We start from the raw sequence: 17,105 nt of genomic DNA, 5'->3' as shown, positions 1-17,105 counted from the left end.
CTCCTCCTCTTCCTCAGATGATGTCATTGTGGCTAAGTGACTCCTGTTCTTACTTTTCCCGTCTGTACATTTTCCCATCCCGGCACATGTTTTGGCTCTTTTGTCTCTTCTTCGTCTCCGCCTGGTGGAAAATAACTCAGTGTAACCGAAGATGCTGCAAACTCCACAATTAGACGCAGAAAACGCTTCGGATTTTTTTCGTGGAGGTTTAACGTGGAGCGGAGCTGCATGTGGAGGCTTGTGTGTGTGTGTGTGTGTGTGTGTGTGTGAGGCATGTGGGGTGAAAGCAGCTGAAACCACTGAGCTCATGTGGAGAGTTCAACAAATAACTCCTCCCCTCTCTGATCTCACTGGTTTAAACATTTCCGAGCTCAAATTTGGACTGAAAATTGCTAATTGATTGCGTACAAACATCACAAGTCTTAGAATCTGAGACAAACTGCAGCTAAACTCCAATAATGTTGTAATTTAGGCTGCAGTGTTGGAGAAAGAACCTTGAAATGAAGGATACTCATTACATAAATGACTTTGTTTTGTGTAATATTCTAATTTTAAAGCCTTTGTAGCTTTCCGTGTTTACATAATGACGTGCATGCGTCCACCTGCTGTCTTTGGCAGCCGTGACTTCCTGGGACGCCGTAGTTTCCATACTTTGTCTCCGTTCCTTCCACAACAAGGTCAAAACAAACAAACATGTTCAGCGTGTCGCCTTAACGACACAACCAGGTTCAACGGCAGATCACACGTGCCTTGCTCAAGAAAGAGGCACAGTCCAGTCGTGTTTGGGTGGATTGACACGTTTTAAAACATCCTGGAACGTGACGGGAACCGGCATAACACAGGAGATTCACCAACCTGCTGTCAGGCTTCAAGAAGCCAAACACACAACCAGCTAACTGCAATCCCTCCTGCACAAACTCAACCGTTGCAAGTAATTGTGAGCAGAATGGGAAATATGTGTGTGTGTGTGTGTGTGTGTGTGTGTGTGTGCCGTAACTTCTTGTGTCGTTGCCACCGTCCCGGGGAGGAACGGGATGAGCATCGACTCGGCAACAAGGCTCAGATCTCACAGGAGACGTGATGAAACTGCAGCCTGAAGCTCACAGAGAACAAACTCAGGGAAAGTTTAGGAGAGAGTAAAGTTGGAAACCACGAAGAAGAAGAAGAAGAAGAGGCAGCAGCAGAAGAATGTCTGAGTGAATGCATGAGTAGATTTGCAGCAGATGAGATTGCAGACGACCGTGCTGGTTGTTTCTGGAGGCGAAGCTAAACGGGGGTCAAAGGTCGCAGTGACCCGAGGAAACGTCCGTCACTGCATCTTCCTCCAGAAGCTGCACTGATTTGTTTACACATAAATATTCATGTGTTTACTTAAAGACTCTGACCTTTGCCTGGACCCTGAGTGTGTGTGTGGGTGCGTGTGTGTGTGTGTGTGTGTGTGCCATCTCATTCTACTCAGGCCTACAAAGCAACTAAGGACATTTACTCACACACTGCATTTAAGTATGTTTGAGGTCCAGATTTCCTTTTTTAAAAATTAAAATATTCCAAATAACAAACAAATATTCCAACACATTTTTTTACTCTCTAAAGTTAATTTTGCAGTTACTTTGCAGATTTAGATTTTATATTCAACATGAGATCAAAATTCAGCATGGAAGCACAAAAACTTTGTACCTGTTGAATGAAAAAAAGCTTTAATTTAGGGGGAAAAACCTTAAATATATAAATATTATGACTACATCACAAATACTCTGAATTAGGAGAGTTTACACAATCACACTCACACTCACACTCACACTCATTTTGGGGGCTTTAAGAGTTCAGTACTTGGGTTCGTGTGTGTGTGTGTGTGTGTGTGTGTGTGTGTGCACTGGTCTGGGCCTCGCCTCACCGCTGGGCGTTCACGAGGTGAAACACATCACACGCTCTAACGCAACAACAGAACCACCGGCGTAAACAAAAAATGATAAAAAGCGACTTTTACTTCCTATATTTGTCTCATTTTAGGTTTGAAGCAGCTGAGGGTTTTTCTGCGGCTTTGCTTTTTACAGGCGAGGTCGTGCTTTAAAGAGCAGCGTCAGCCGCCGAGCGCAGGATGTCGAAAGCGCAACAGCAGGCTGGCAGAGGAAACACGAGTAATCCAGTGTGAGTGTGTGTGAGTGTGCGTGTGTGTGTGTGCGAGTGTTGCACAACAGCACTCAGTCGCTCTGCAGCGTGAAGGGGGCTGCAGGTTCGGCTTCAGCTCTTCGTCTCCTTCTTCTTCTTCTGCCGGATTCCTGCCGGACCGGTGGAGTTCCACGTGCGCTCCCAGAGGGGAAAGCAACATGACGGCGTGTTCCCTGCGAGCGTGAAGCCGTCCGTTTAGCTGGAAGGCTGCTAATTTTCTCCGAACAAACCCTGCACACCGTGTTTTCCTGTGGCAGAAGTCACACTTTCCATCGCTCTATTTCCGTCTGTGGGGTAAAGTGCAGTGCAGACAAAAGAAAGAAACCACTCGGCTGGCTACTTCCTGTTTTCTCAAATGGTGTTGTCTACTTAACAGCGAGGGTACACACAAACACAACACACACACACACAAACAGACACACAGAGACACACAGGTGGTACACAGGCGATTAAAAAGAGTGCACCTCTGAGAGCGCCGCTCGCCATTACATGTTGTTCTTACACGGACGGAGAACAAATTAAATATTTCACCATAGAGATTATGTTGCTTTTTCCAGGCAGATGTGGAAGCAGCAGAGTGTGTGTGTGTGTGTCTCCCTGGCTCGTGCAGGTACAGACGTATACAGACGTGAGCGGCGCCGGGGGCTCTTAAAGTCGTTAGGGTGGCGTTTATACGCGGAGGGCTTAAATGGAGGATTTCAGCAGAAAGCACAGGCAACTTTATTTCCAGGTGGATTTGCTCTTTACAGCTCGTTACCGTTGCCATTACACCGCCAGAGGAGCGGCGGTGAATCAGAGGAAACGTGCAGGCTTGTGGGTTTAGCGTGGGTTGTTGTCTGAAGATGCACCCCCTCTCAGAAACACTCACACACACACTTTTCATTCCCCTTTTTCTCTCCTGGCGCCTTCTCGTCTCTCACATGTAAATGTCACAACGGCCCGGCATGAAGCTCGTTTCTCCTTTTCTGCTCCTGATCACGCTTAGCCATTCATCCACAAAACCACAGACTTCACTCAGACTCAGCCTCTGCATCTGTCTGCCACCACACACACACACACACACACACACACACACACACACACACACACACACACTCATCAGCACAAATGGACGTTTCAGGGCCGAGCGTTACTTAACTGCACACGTATGTATTTTTAATTTCTAGCCAAGGTCTCTGAGAGCCAATGTGCAGAGTAAATGTATAGAATGTATAAAGATGAAGAATCTCCCTTTGTAGTCTTCATCACATAGCGGCCTCGTGTTTGAAGGTTTCTCATGTTGGACTTTGATGAAGGCAGCAGAGTGTGAGAGACGATCAAATGACCGGGACTAAAAGGAGAGGATTTCATTTAATAGAATATAAAATAAAATAATATTTTTTTTCAACATTTCTTTTACTCTACAAGATTGTTTTGCTTTTGAAATTTTCTTCCAAACCTTTGAACAAACAAACACACACACACAGACACACACACACACACACACACACACACACACACACACACACGTGCTTCAGATTTTTTTTAAACATTTCTAGAATCATCACAAAAATACATCTAAAATCGACCAAATTAATTTTAAATAATTAATCTTATTATTATTTCCTTTTAGAATTAATGATTTATTTCATATTATTTAAAAAAATATATTTATTGCAAATTCTAAGAATAAATAATAATATTATATAATATAATAAATTATTTTCTGTGAACAAGCAGGAGATTGGCAGGTGCAGCTTTTTACAGAGAAAAAAAAAACTTAAACTCAGTGAAATATATATACAAATGACCTTTGACCTCTTGGCGGTGGATGTGATGCAGAAAAGAGAAAAGCTGGAAATATTTATGATGTCATCTATCACAACGCTGGGAATCCAAATGTAAAGGATTTTTCCTTGTGGTCCTATTTGAACGTGTACACACACACACACACACACACACACACACACACACACTGCAGCTCGTCTGGTTTATTTTCTCAGTACGTTCCGCCCTGTTGTTGGTCGTCGGAGCCTCCTTGCTCTCTGTCGCTGTGTTATATTTAACTGGTGACTCTGTAAATAAGGCAGCACGCAGACCGACTCGTGCACACACACACACACAGACACACACGCACACACGCAGGCACACACGCAGACGCACAGTAATGTGTGCCTTTACCCTGCATACATGTGTAGATACAAACTGCCGGATGTGTCTATCAGCACAAATTACACAGTGAGAGAACAGTGTGTTATTCTGTTGCGGATGTGCCAAACACACACACACACACACACACACACACACACATCCCGCAGTGCGTGTATACAGACACACACAGGACATGTTTGCCCATCAATCATGTCAAAAGCAAAGGGAGAAGTTCCATCCTCAAATCGTTTTACACACAAACTCCACATGCAGGTTCGATCGGGACAAACTCCCGCTCTGAGCCCTGTTGCACTCCGGCTGTCATTCTCTCCCTGGAACGCCCTGCAGAATCCCTCGGCGAGGCCTTGGGATAAATCTGCTCCGGCAGCTGAGAGTTCAACAAAGCTTTATCGCAAATTACCACAGGATAAGCATCGCACAAACAATTCAGCAGCGTATCGCCGCCATCAGACACCGAGGTGTTTCCCCCGACTGAGGCGAGGCGTCGCCTGTCAGCGATCGCCCGTGCGGTTTTGTCGAGCGCGTCCTCCGAGGAGCGCTGATAAGGCCGAGCGTCCGGATCCCCCCGGCGCAGCACATGAGCGGAGATTCATCAAAACATATGTGATGTTGACTTGTGCCTGATTGAGGGCCTGATATCCTCTCCTCTGGTCTTCATTAGAGGGAGGAATGGGGGGAAGGCAGGGGGGTTTCCTCACCGCCAGGACTGCGGCTCCAATTCCTCACAACCGAGTCAGACGGAGCCGCGTCGCGTTCACCCCGTCAGATCTGGCAACCCGCGGCGGGGTTGCGTTATGAGCGACCCGGCACAAGGTCTCTGGGTCGCAGTATTTGGCAGGCAGAACAGACAGAACCTCTCAGGGATTTGCTGTGTTGTCAAAAAAGGGAAGGTGAGAAAGTGAAAGTTCCAGAAGTTTGACAAAGTTCCAGTGTTTAGCGTTCCGAGTCAGACGCCGCTCCTGCTCGCTCTCCTGTGCTTTCATCTCAAACGAACGGCGTGAAGAGAATACTACGGCATGTGAGCTGAGACGGATCGATATTTGTCAAGAAAAAGTAAAAGGTGTAGAATTCACACCATTCATCCTTGTTTACACTCTAAGGAAGCTGATCCTGAGTGCTGAAGTACTGAGTATAAGTGGATTTTACACCTTTATACCAGGTTGTCAAAGTTTGTTCCTCTTCATGCAAGACTGGTGTGTGTGTGTGTGTGTGTGTGTGTGTGTGTGTGTGTGTGTGTGTGTGTGGAGCCGAGGCTGAGATGGAAATTAAATGTTAAATTCAAACCTATGAAAATACATAAAGGTCCATATTTATGTTGAGTTTCCGGCAGCAGCAGAGTGAAACAGGACTCTGATCTGATTGGAGGAGGAGATAAGAACAGACGGGCGGTTTTTCTAATCCCCTCCGATTTTATCACCGGACCTAATCGTGTTTTCCTCCGGACGATCTGGAGCGAGCGATTGACTGAACGGGCCTGTGACGGTCATCTGTGAGATGGGTATCGAATAATGCAGCGGCGTTAATCCTGTGCCTGGCTCAGAGTGCATGGAAACAGGACCCAGATGGCCCACAGGCCCCGCTCGGTGGATTCACTCCTCCCCGCTGCTCGCCAGGTGAGTTTCAGAAGGTTAATCTGCTAAATGAGCACGCCGATGAATTTTGCAACACTTTGGTTCCCCCGGAAAAGAAGCTGGAGCTTTGGAGCACAGCTGGGTTAGGGGTTAATAAAGCTAATGGAGAGGAAACATGACAGATAAGCCTCACTAAAGCTGCTTGTTTATGAAATGTAAATGTGTGTTTGGTGTTCTGATCGATGAACTTGTACCTCAAGACACGCAGCATCTGAGACACGTTCAGGTTCAGAGGGAAACCTGAAGGTGGAGGAACATATTAGCATTAAACTGAACTGAACCTGGTACAGATTGCGGCCTCACAGTAGCATGTAGCATCCTGTCCTTCTCCTCATACCAGAATAGAAACTACTTTTCTCCTCTGGTGTTGATTCTTAAACATTGAACACGTCTGCACGCTTCCATCTTCAGCCAAGTGAAGATAACATTTCTTGACGCTTTTGAATTTTAACCCTCCTTGTCTGTGTCTCTGTCTCTCACTCTCTTGTTGCACACACTCCCCTCCTTCCCCCCCTCGTGTTCTGTAGGCCGGTTGAGTCCAAAGCGCTGGCCCCAGCAGCAGGAGCCACAGGGAGGAGTGCTGTGGTGTAACTGTGCTTCTATTCATATTCAATATTCATACACTGAGTGGTCAGACGGTTGAGAGTCATTAGTGCACTTACTGCCTCTCTGCCATCAGGACGCGTCCCCCTGCAACACACCAACCCCACGCACGCACGCACTCACAACCAATCCTTTAAATATAAAACTTTGACCGCCTCATTAGGATGAGAACATACTGGCTCGTGTTCTTCCTGTAGAAAAAGGCTCCGCTTCTAAAGTCTACTCCATTATCCAGACTGGGAAACATGCAGACGGCACTGGGATGAAGCAGATCTGCAATATTGAATTTTTCCAGAATGTTCCCAAACTTTTTGAGACTTTTATTTTGTAGAATTTTGAAGAATGGAGTTTAAAAGCTCTACCCTAGTCTCTCTACCCTCAGAATACTAGGGACAGGGGCTGGATTAGATGAATTTGAATTTAACTCCACAAACCAACACCTTCAGTTCTTTATTTCGGCGGTTCTGGAGTAATAATAGACATTTAAGTGGTCCTAGTTAAACCCAGGCTCCCGTGACTCTTTTCTCCTCGGCGTCTGAAGGCCAAGTTGAAGTCCCGAGCCCTTTCAGCCGCCAGCTGTCCGTCACTGGGCCTTTTCTCTTCCTCGCCCTTTGTTTGTTGTCTGGTTTCGGGGCGCTCCCTGACACCATTTGTCTCCATAACAAGTCTCCGTAAACACAGTTTTGCACGGTGGGCCCCACCTGCAGGAGCCCCGGTGCTGGTTTGCCGCTCACCACGGGCCTCACAGGGACTACCCACCGAGGAGGAGGCAATTAAGAGCCTGAGGAAGAACCATAAATCTCCATAAACTTCAGCTGCCTCCTCTCCCCCCCTCCCTACTTTCTCTGGCCACTCAGATAATGCATGTCCTCCTCCTCAGCAGGCCCCCGTCACACTGAGGGAGGGAGGAGAAGGGGGAGCTCCTCCTCAACACTCAGACCTCCTCACAGTCAAGGCACCGACTCACAGAGCAACTCAACAACAAACTCAGTCCATAAATGTGGCAACAGCACCTCATGCATCAGAATACTCACACATTCCAAATCAAAAGTCCTCAGTCAACACTTTTCAGAAAGAAAGACGTGCAATTCCTGGACCATCAGGGAGTTCAGACACTGGAGTTGGAGAGTGTGTTCCTGGAAAAGTATCCTTGATCACATAGAAGGAAGAAGGAGAAGAAGAAGGGTTGAAGGAAAGATACTGGAAAGCAAAGGAGGAAGAAAGGAGGAAGACCAAAGAGAAGGAAAGAAATAAGGACCCGGAGGACAAGAGGAAGAGTAAGATTAGGAAGGAAATGACAATAAAAGCAGGAAGGAAAGAAGCAGAAATACAGTAAAGTTAAAGTTCAGCACCAATCCAAACAGATACACAAGCGTACTTTGTTGTTTTCCTCCATCTGCTGCAGCCGACGACCAACAAAAAGACTTTGTATTAGCAGGAAAACATGGATCTTTGTTCCTGCATTGTACTTTCGGGTTCTGGGAACATTTCCTAAGACAAATCTCCAGTTTCTACGTATAAATAACCAGCCAGACTCGTATTCAGAGCATGGAACAGAGAGAAAGAGCTCAAACTAACCGGAAAGAGAAGCGGCGGCGGCGGGCGGCTCATGACATTTTCATGGCGGCCGAACAGCTGGATGAATTATAGAGGCACTTCTCATGTTGTACACTTTCATACAGCTTGTTGTGAAAATGTTCTCCATTGAAGAGTTGGCAGACGGTGCAGAGGAGTATGTCAGTTCATGGGAAGAAGTCTCAGTAATCAGAGAGGACGTGCAGCGGAAAGCATCGTCCTGAGGAGGGAAACGCCTGCTTCCTCTTTATCACGTTCTTAAGGACAAGCACCTCTGCACAGCTGCTGATGTGGCACTGCAGCACTATGCCTCCCACTGAGAGCTATAGGTGTGTGTGTGTGTGTGTGTGTGTGCGTGTGTGTAGTATAATAAAATCTGACATTTCCTCAAATAACAACAACAATGACAATAATTTAAAGTTTCATATTTTTCCGACTTTGGATTGAAGATAGAAAAGGCGGATTATTTGATTGATATGTCTGTATTAAATATCTGTGTTTACTTACACACACACACACACACACATACACACACCACTGGGTGTTTAAGGCAGCAAACAATATCAAAATGTCTTTAAAGTTCAGAGGAAGAGAAAATGTCTTCAGCAGACTGATGGAGATGTGAAAGGTGATGACCTGCTTCATGAACTCTCTCTCTCTCTCTCTGTCTTTCTTTCTCTGTGATTGTACGTCATTTAAATGTTCTAACCTTCCTCTTATCTACAGAAGCGCTCTCTCTCTCTCTCTCTCTCCTCCTGCGTGGGTTAAACCTCAAACGAGGAAGCAGCTCAACTCATTCCATCCCCACACCTCTCTACCCTTCTTTTCTCTCTCGCTCTCTCTCTCTCTCTCCCCTGTGCTGGTGTGATATCACTTTACTGGGTCACCAGATTTCCCAGAGTCACGACGAGGACACGTTGTTCACCTCTTGACTTCTTTACCTCTTGAACCGGGGGAGAAATTTCCCCCGATGTGGCCGCGAGACTGCCAGCTGTCATTCTCACCTCCTACTTATTAAAGAGTCAAAACCCAGCGCGGGAGAGAGAGGAAGGGGGGTGGGGGGGGGAGCAATTTAGTGAAAGTAAAAAGGCGAGTAACGGAGGAAAGCTGATAAGCACAGAGCTGTACTTGTAGAGCAGCTCATCTAACATTAATGGTAGAGTAATTGGTTTGTAACTGTAACACTTACTAGGCCATCAATAATGAGCAGGGAGGCCCGGGTAGAGTTACTTGCCGGGGATAAGGGGCCATTGTGCTCGGGCCGAAGCCGCAGGATCGGTTGAATGGGGCGGCAGTTATGTCGGACAAATATTTATACAGTATCGCGTTACTGGAACATTCTAACTAGAGGCGACAAGAATAGGCAGGGTGATTGAAAAGTCAGATACACATGTAGTACAATTCTACTTTATCTGAGGATCTGCTAATGGATCATGCACTGATCAAAGAGCAGGAAATATAGCACGACGGAGGAGGAGGAGGAGGGGGAGGAGGAGGGGGAGGAGGGTCCTTATCATAGGAGTGTTTCTTTAAGATTTACTTCATATATGTTATTAATATTTCAAGGAAAATCACACAGAAGGAACGTTTGTAAGGAAGCGTTAAAGCAGCCGACCTGATCAGTGTAAATACTGTGTGTTCCTCATATTATGGATAGAAAAGTCTATATAATACACACAGTATATATATATTATATATATTATAATCTGTATATTAAGGTTGCATAGGTGCTGCTTTTATTCATCCAGGGACATTTTTGCTGATGACATCATTTTCCATTAGTTTAACATTCCAACAACAGCAATCTTGCTTGAGACACTGCCGAGGTCGTCGCCGTCGTTCCGTTTGCAAGGATAAATAAACGATAAAGAAAATAAAGAAATAAACAACCTGCCTTTGTGTCGTCGTCCTTGCACAGGAAAGACGACGCACAACAACTTTTCCGATCCTCTGCACCTCCGTGTTTATACCTCCGTGTTTGGTTTGTTACTTCTGAGAAGACCTCGAACCTACTGAACTCTTCTGTACCACTTCCTTTCTGATGAGCGCCTGAAAGCAGCACAGGTTGTTGATTGAGTTCGAGTTAAAAAAAACCTTGTCAGTATTCATATTGCCATGGACAGAAAATGCTGCTGTTCTGCTCGGACCACTTTCCCTACACGACAGTTTGAGGACACGTGTGTGTGTGTGTGTGTGTGTGTGTGTGTGTGTGTGTGTGTGTGTGTATGTGTGTGTGTGTGTGTGGGTCTGACCGTACACATCTGAGTGAACAAAGGACAGGTTTGTGCTGTTATCTGAAGTTTAACAGCCTCATTTAGCAACCTAATCAAACTGTATATGATGACATCACCGCTCACATATGCAAACACAGCATTAGTTTACAGAAAGAGTCAATATGCAACCGTGTGAACTTTAACCTGCAGCTCCAGCATTCTGGGGCCCTGAGGAGATTCACAGCGGAGCCACGTTTCATCTTAGTAACGTTTATGAACGAGAGGAAGCACGAGAGTTTGGACCAGCTTCAGCTTCCTGTGGAACCTCAAATAAGTACTGGAGAACAAAAATCAATGGACAAAGATTGGAAACTTCGCAAAGCTCATTGTCTTTCACGGTTCCATCTCACAAAAGCAGCAGAACAAAAGTTGCTACTCTGCGTTAAACTTCAGGACCGAACAATTCCCTCAAGAAAGCCATTTGTGGGGATTTGGTGTAAAAATGTGGAAATCAAGACCCAGTGGCTTAGAGTCGCCCCTGTGATCCTCCATCCCCCCCTCTGAAGCTCCTCAGAGAGCCGCAGCTGTTGGGAACCTCGCTTTGAACTCACGGCAGGAGGTCTTGCAGCACCCCCTGGGCCCTGAGCTCGCCCCCTTTCTCCCCAACGCCACCCAGACTCTGCAGGCCTGTAACCGTAGCCCTGCCTGGACTTTGAAGAGGGCTCAAACCTCCGCCCCCCGCCCCCCCGTGGCAGCTGCCTGGGCCGGTAAACGGATCCGACCGGAGCAGATCACCTGAGCGCGCTGGGGTAGAACTCTGGAGAGCTACTCATGTGTCCTACTCGCCCGCTCTGTACCCGTGTAGGCCAGGAAGCTCTCGTGAGGCTGAGCACAGACGTGTATGCTTATGGAAAAAGTAACAAAACCTCCAAACGCTCAATGTGACCCACTTATTAAACGACCTTGGACTGTTTTATTCAATAGAAGCGGCGTTCCTGGTCTATTCTTGCCTGTCTAATCAAAGCAGAATAATATAATCCATCCTTCAGGATTTAAAAAAAGGGAATTTGTTAAAGTTGCTGCCGAACATCTCAAGGTTCAGTGTTCTTCTTGAAGTGCGTCCAGGTCTCGTTCTGTTTCCTCTGCGTCGACTCAACAGATTACAAGTTGATTTAAAAGGAATCTAAAAGACTGTGAGCCCAGGAACAAATCATCAATCATCACAGCATGCTCTGGCCTCATCACTCCTGAGCTCTGAGGCAAAGACACAAAGTTCAGTTTCCTTGGATATTCCATAATAATCTTTGTTGTAGTTTGGATCGTGGGGCGGGGTTACACTTTGGGAGGCGGGGCAACACAGGACATGGAACACAGCCCATGGCCAACCAACTGACTTTTGCAGGGACATCGTCATGGTTACGGTGGATCACCACAGTTACTCCCCCTTCAAGATGCTGCAGTTTCCCCTGACAGTCCAGAATCCTGGAGCAAACACAGAAGAACGCAGAAGAAGAAGAACCACAACCACCTGGTCTGCAGGTGGCGCTGGAGCAACATCCTTGAACGATCAAACCTGGCTGCATTTTTCATCACTATTATTCCAAACCCAATAACAACCATCTTCATCATCATCTTCATCTTCTTCTGTATCTCTTTCATTTCTTCCCCTCTCACGCCGCCGTACATTCATCCCTTATGGAATTCGTCTCTGTGTGCTGTGTGATGTTGCGGCGTGCGGATATTAAATCAAATAAAGATGGGGCTCAGCGGTAGCGGCAGCTGGGCCGAGCCTTGTGGGACCTGTAGTCATTAATGAGCAGTGACTAATTGCCCCGTCGCTCTGTGGGAATACAGAGCATCTCCACGGGGTTTTGATCACTGCCCACTTTCTTCTTTCAAACAATCCTCACGTCTCTGCTTCTCTCTCTCTCTCTCTCTCTCTCTCTCTCCCCCTCTCTCTCTCTTCTCACTCTGTGGTTTGTCATCAAATATATGTGTCATCCAGGATTTAGTGTGTAAAGTTCTTTTCCCGCTGAATGATGAAGTCGTGCGTTGCTGGGCAAAGATGTTTTAACCCTCTGGAGTCTGAAGTCCTACTGACAGTTTTTACTTTTCATACAGAGGTCACACACTGACACACACACACACACACACACACACACACACACTGGTAGATGTGTGACTTTAGACTCCAGAGGAGTCACAACACAAAGCATTTTTCAGATAAACTATAAATCAAATATTGGTAGAGCGGCTGCCTGCCTGTCCAAAGTCTGTGTTAATGACCCTCTACTGTATGTCAGCAGCCGCTCAGGAGCTCAGGTCTGATTCTCGTGGCTGCTATCGGCGTCTGTCTGCGGCTGCTGTCGGGTTAAAGCGTCACTGGAGACGAGAAAGCACGTCGCCTCATTTTCTAAATGCATTATTTACCACCGTTCCTGTAAAAAAAAATACCAAAAGACAAAAAAGGGCGAAGCCGTAAATCAGCTTATAAACCTGGGCTCATCCGGCTGAGTGAGGGGATTTACGGCTCCTCGCTCCTCGTCTCTTTGTGCTCATTATTTCTATTGATTGTCGTCCAGTTTGAATGATTTTTTCCTCCCTTGACTGGGGTCTTAATATCATGGACACCAGGAGCCTTCAGGCCTCCAGGTGGAACCTTCAGCAGACAGACAGTAAACTCAGTCTGCAGCATCATGGTTCCAATCAATCAGGACTCAGTGAGCTTCTCCATTCAAACTGGCATCTTCTTTATTTCCCGGGCTAAGATCTTGTTTCACTTGCTTTAAAATGCTCTCCAATCTGGCAGCTGATGCATCAAACTCACTCAGCAGTGCAGACGCAGTGCTATGCAGACTGTGATGGTAAAGAGGTAAAGTGGGTAAAGAGGAAGTGGGTTTGCTGGTCCCTCAGGAGCCTCTCACTGTGACCCTGAGGCTCCAAGGGCAGGTTGCTCTTCTCACTGACTGAACTGGGCTGGGGACAGCAGCAGGTCCCTGCAGGGACTTCCTACTGAGCAACGACACGGAAACAAACACGAGTGACTCCCACTGTCTCTAAGACTAGAAATACTATCTTCAGATGTGACCTTTGTGGCTCATGTTGCTTCAGCTTTGAAATCCTTCAGACAAACGTAGGTCATGAAGGAAAAAATGAAAGTTCTACTATTGGAAAGACACAAGACACAAGACACAAGAAGCATGGATGTTTGTGTTCATCGTCAACACGGGCAACTGCAGCTCACTTGTGAATAGGACAGAGAAGATGGCGTTCATTGGTACTGCGTCCGTTTCAACCGCATGTGTCGCAATAACAAGCCGGTAGAGCAAAGTGAGATCCTGCCTCGTGTCTCCATGTCACGGCTTCTCCTTCACTCAGCCGGTACACTCGTCCTTGACTGTGGTTGTTGCACCCTGGTGTGTGCAGCCATCAGGAGAGGCTCTGGTTAAGTGTTCCCCTATTGAGGCGAAGGTGATGTTTTATCTGTGTATGAATAGCAAAGGTAGAGAATTACACGGTACGTACGTGGGTCTTTTGAAGGTTATTACTGCGTGAAGAAGCCTTAGAAAGCTACTTCATCGATCCAGAGTTCGTCCTTCAGAGTTTTCACTGCACTCTGCTCGTACTCATCGAGACAAAATCAGCTGTGTTATGGACGGACACGTTCTTAGTGGTTTGTTTTGCTTCAATTGAAAATACCCCGGTACAACTGATGAAACCGTCTCTCAAAACAGGAAATAAGCGGCTTGAAATGATGGTGAATAGGCTCCTCAATGCTTTCTATTGTAGTTTGTCTCTTTGGTTTAATGTGGTTCACTTGGCTCATTGAAGGAACTGCTCCACTGAACTGTTTCACTTTCTCATTCTCTCTTCCTCTTTTTGTTCACATTTCACAACGTCCACATAACAATTTATTTTAGAACCAATACATAGAAATCTCCCACGAGATCCAGCTGGTGTGAGAAAGGGCGGGAAGGAAGGAAGGGCGACCGAGAAAGAGAGAGAGAGAGTTCAAGGGAGTAACCAAACGCAGCACATTTGGAGGTCATTACACACCCGGTCATGCTGAGTGACTCCTACAGGCTGAAACGCTCCGCACCGTGTTTCAAGTGGATTTGATGAAAGCTTTGGTTCAATCCAACTCATTAGTCCGAGCCGGGGACGCTGCACACTGTGAGGCGACTCGTTTGCTGGCGGACTTTGAGCCGCCGACGCCGGGAGGTTTTATGTTTCATTTATGCCAACATAAATCTCTGAGACAGAAAAGGCAAATGTCCGACGCCGGCCCACCTGTTGGGGGAAAGAGAGAGAGAGAAGAGAGAGAGAGAGAGAGAGAGAGAGAGAGAGAGAGAGAGAGAGAGAGAGAGAGAGAGAGAGAGAGAGAGAGATTTGTCCTTCTCTCTACACTCATTGTGTCATATTAGACATTGTGCAGGATCAGATTGGATCGGTGCCGCTGGAGGTGGAAGCATTCAGGTTCTTGGTCCTCAGCGTCACCTCGGTGAGCAGATGAACGCCTCCATGGGGGCTTGGAGCCCAGGCTCCCCTGCTGCCTGTGCGTGGTCATTACAGGGACACTGGGCACCGAGCCCTCACAGAGAGACACACCAGAGCAATGTTCCTCTGCTACAACATGAGAGTTATGTTTCCACCTTTATCTAACACCTCTTCCTTTACATTCTCTATAACGCTCAGATTCCAACCAGTGACTCATTCTGACGCGTTTCACACCAAAGGTTCAGCCGCTCTACAGCCTGACAGTTAGATAGAAACAACTTAGTAACCAAGGAAGACGTGTGTGTACCTCCTATACCAACATACCCTATATATGATCACTCACACACACATTTATACACCTACATATACATCTGTAACTCTATCAAATGAGTCTATTCTCTATATGTGACAGATCCTGAGCACATACATGTATGAAGAGTATACAGGCATGACTCACTCGTGCTGCATATCACTCAGCCTATGATGACACATATTAGATATCCATGTATGAAATGTTCCCGGTATAAATAGCATTTCCATGTACTCACACACACACACACACACACACACACACACACACATACACACACACACACAGCCTTTACAGACTCAGTAAGTTCACACTGCGTATTAGATGTCTGCTATATAAAAAGTATGTTTCTGTGAAAACGAGCATCAGAGCCCATAAAGACTGGAGCCATATTCCTCCTCCTCCTCCTCCTCCTCCTCCTCTGCTGCTCCTCACGTCCAGGAGCGCTCATGCATATACGCAGGGACGCCGGCTTTTGCCAACGTGACCCCGAGGCCCCGGCAGACGGGAGGCAGAGCCTGCTCCTCTATGACTCAGCTCAGGTCTGCACAGCGTGCTGTCAGAGCCCATCATCATCACACACTCCTGCGATCGATACCTCTCAGCCCCCCTGACAGTGTGTGTCAGTGCGCAACACGCTCCTCTCTCTCTCTCTCTCTCTCTCTCTCGCTTTCTCTCTGCCAGAGAAAAGCGAGAGAGAGAGAGAGAGAGAGAGAGTCGGGGAAAGCAAGGAGAAATAGATTTAAGTTTTTAATGATCTGGTTGATATTTCCGCCTGTTTTGCTTCTGTTGACATGCGGCTTCTATCGACACGGGGGCTGACAGCAGACACACACACACACACACACTAAAAGGTCTCCAAAGGTCACACACAGAACATGTTACTCTGCCAAGAGTGACTAAACTAACACCTCTAAAGCTGAATGCAGAGAGTCTCAGCGTTCATCTCTTGCGTTTGAGAGTCTTTTCATGTCAAACGGACAGATTTCTGTTCTCTGGCTGTTGTGAGTCTGCGAGCAGAAATGTGTTGCAAATGTTACACGTTCTTGCAGCGCAGACTGTGATTTATAACTTGGAACCTGAACGCTGCAGGCTTTCCAAACAGTGTTGAAATATAGCTTAGCATAGAACAACGCTGCTACAGAATAAGTGAATAATGCTGCAGTTTACTGACTTATCAAATTGTTCTACTCTATCACAGTTTACACTGAATGAGGCTCCGCTGCCACTTGAAGGAGAATCAAAGACAGTCGCTTCTTAAGCTCCTTAAAAGGGTCTTAACTTCATTTTCTAGAACATTTTTCTCTACTTGTTGTTTGTTTAGCAGATGAAAGAAAAGCCGGCTAGTCGATGGGTTCAGTATCCTTAGAATACAACAGGATTCTTACAGGTAGTGTATTGATCACAGATGGCTGATGGAGGGAAACAGAGAGAGAGAAGAAGAAGAAGAAAACTTTGACCTGCAGTCCAAACGTCTCCATCAGCGTCTCATGCATGAAGCAATCTGAAGTACAATCTGGAATGTCGTCTAGATTGCTCTCTACATCAATGTGTCTGTTTGTAACGGCAACTGCTCGCATTCCAGGGTTGCGTGCCAGCTCCCGCTCACACACACACACACACACACACACACACACACACACACACAGAGACACACACATTCACACAGACACACTTTCCAAATCGATACTCTACAGTCCCTCTGGTCAAACACTGCAGCTTCATTGTGGCACCAGACTTTTCCATCGAGCCAAGTCTGCCTCTGCCACCAAAACATGTTGGCTACCAGCAGAAGACCTTCATCACCTCCAAACAACATGGAGTCACTCAATATGGCTGCTGCCTCAAATTATTACGAGGTTTGTTTCCTGTAGAGCATTTCCGTCTCCAGGCCTGTGCTGTATAAGTATCTAACATTGGGTCTTCATCGCGCGTTCGGACCTAAGCTTATTACAC

This window comes from Genypterus blacodes, unplaced genomic scaffold, assembly GCF_046128005.1.
Source record: "Genypterus blacodes isolate CSIRO-AG114 ecotype Tasmania unplaced genomic scaffold, CSIRO-AGI_Gbla_v1 ptg000119l_1, whole genome shotgun sequence".
Lineage (NCBI taxonomy): Eukaryota > Metazoa > Chordata > Actinopteri > Ophidiiformes > Ophidiidae > Genypterus > Genypterus blacodes.
This window is presented reverse-complemented; position numbering follows the sequence as displayed.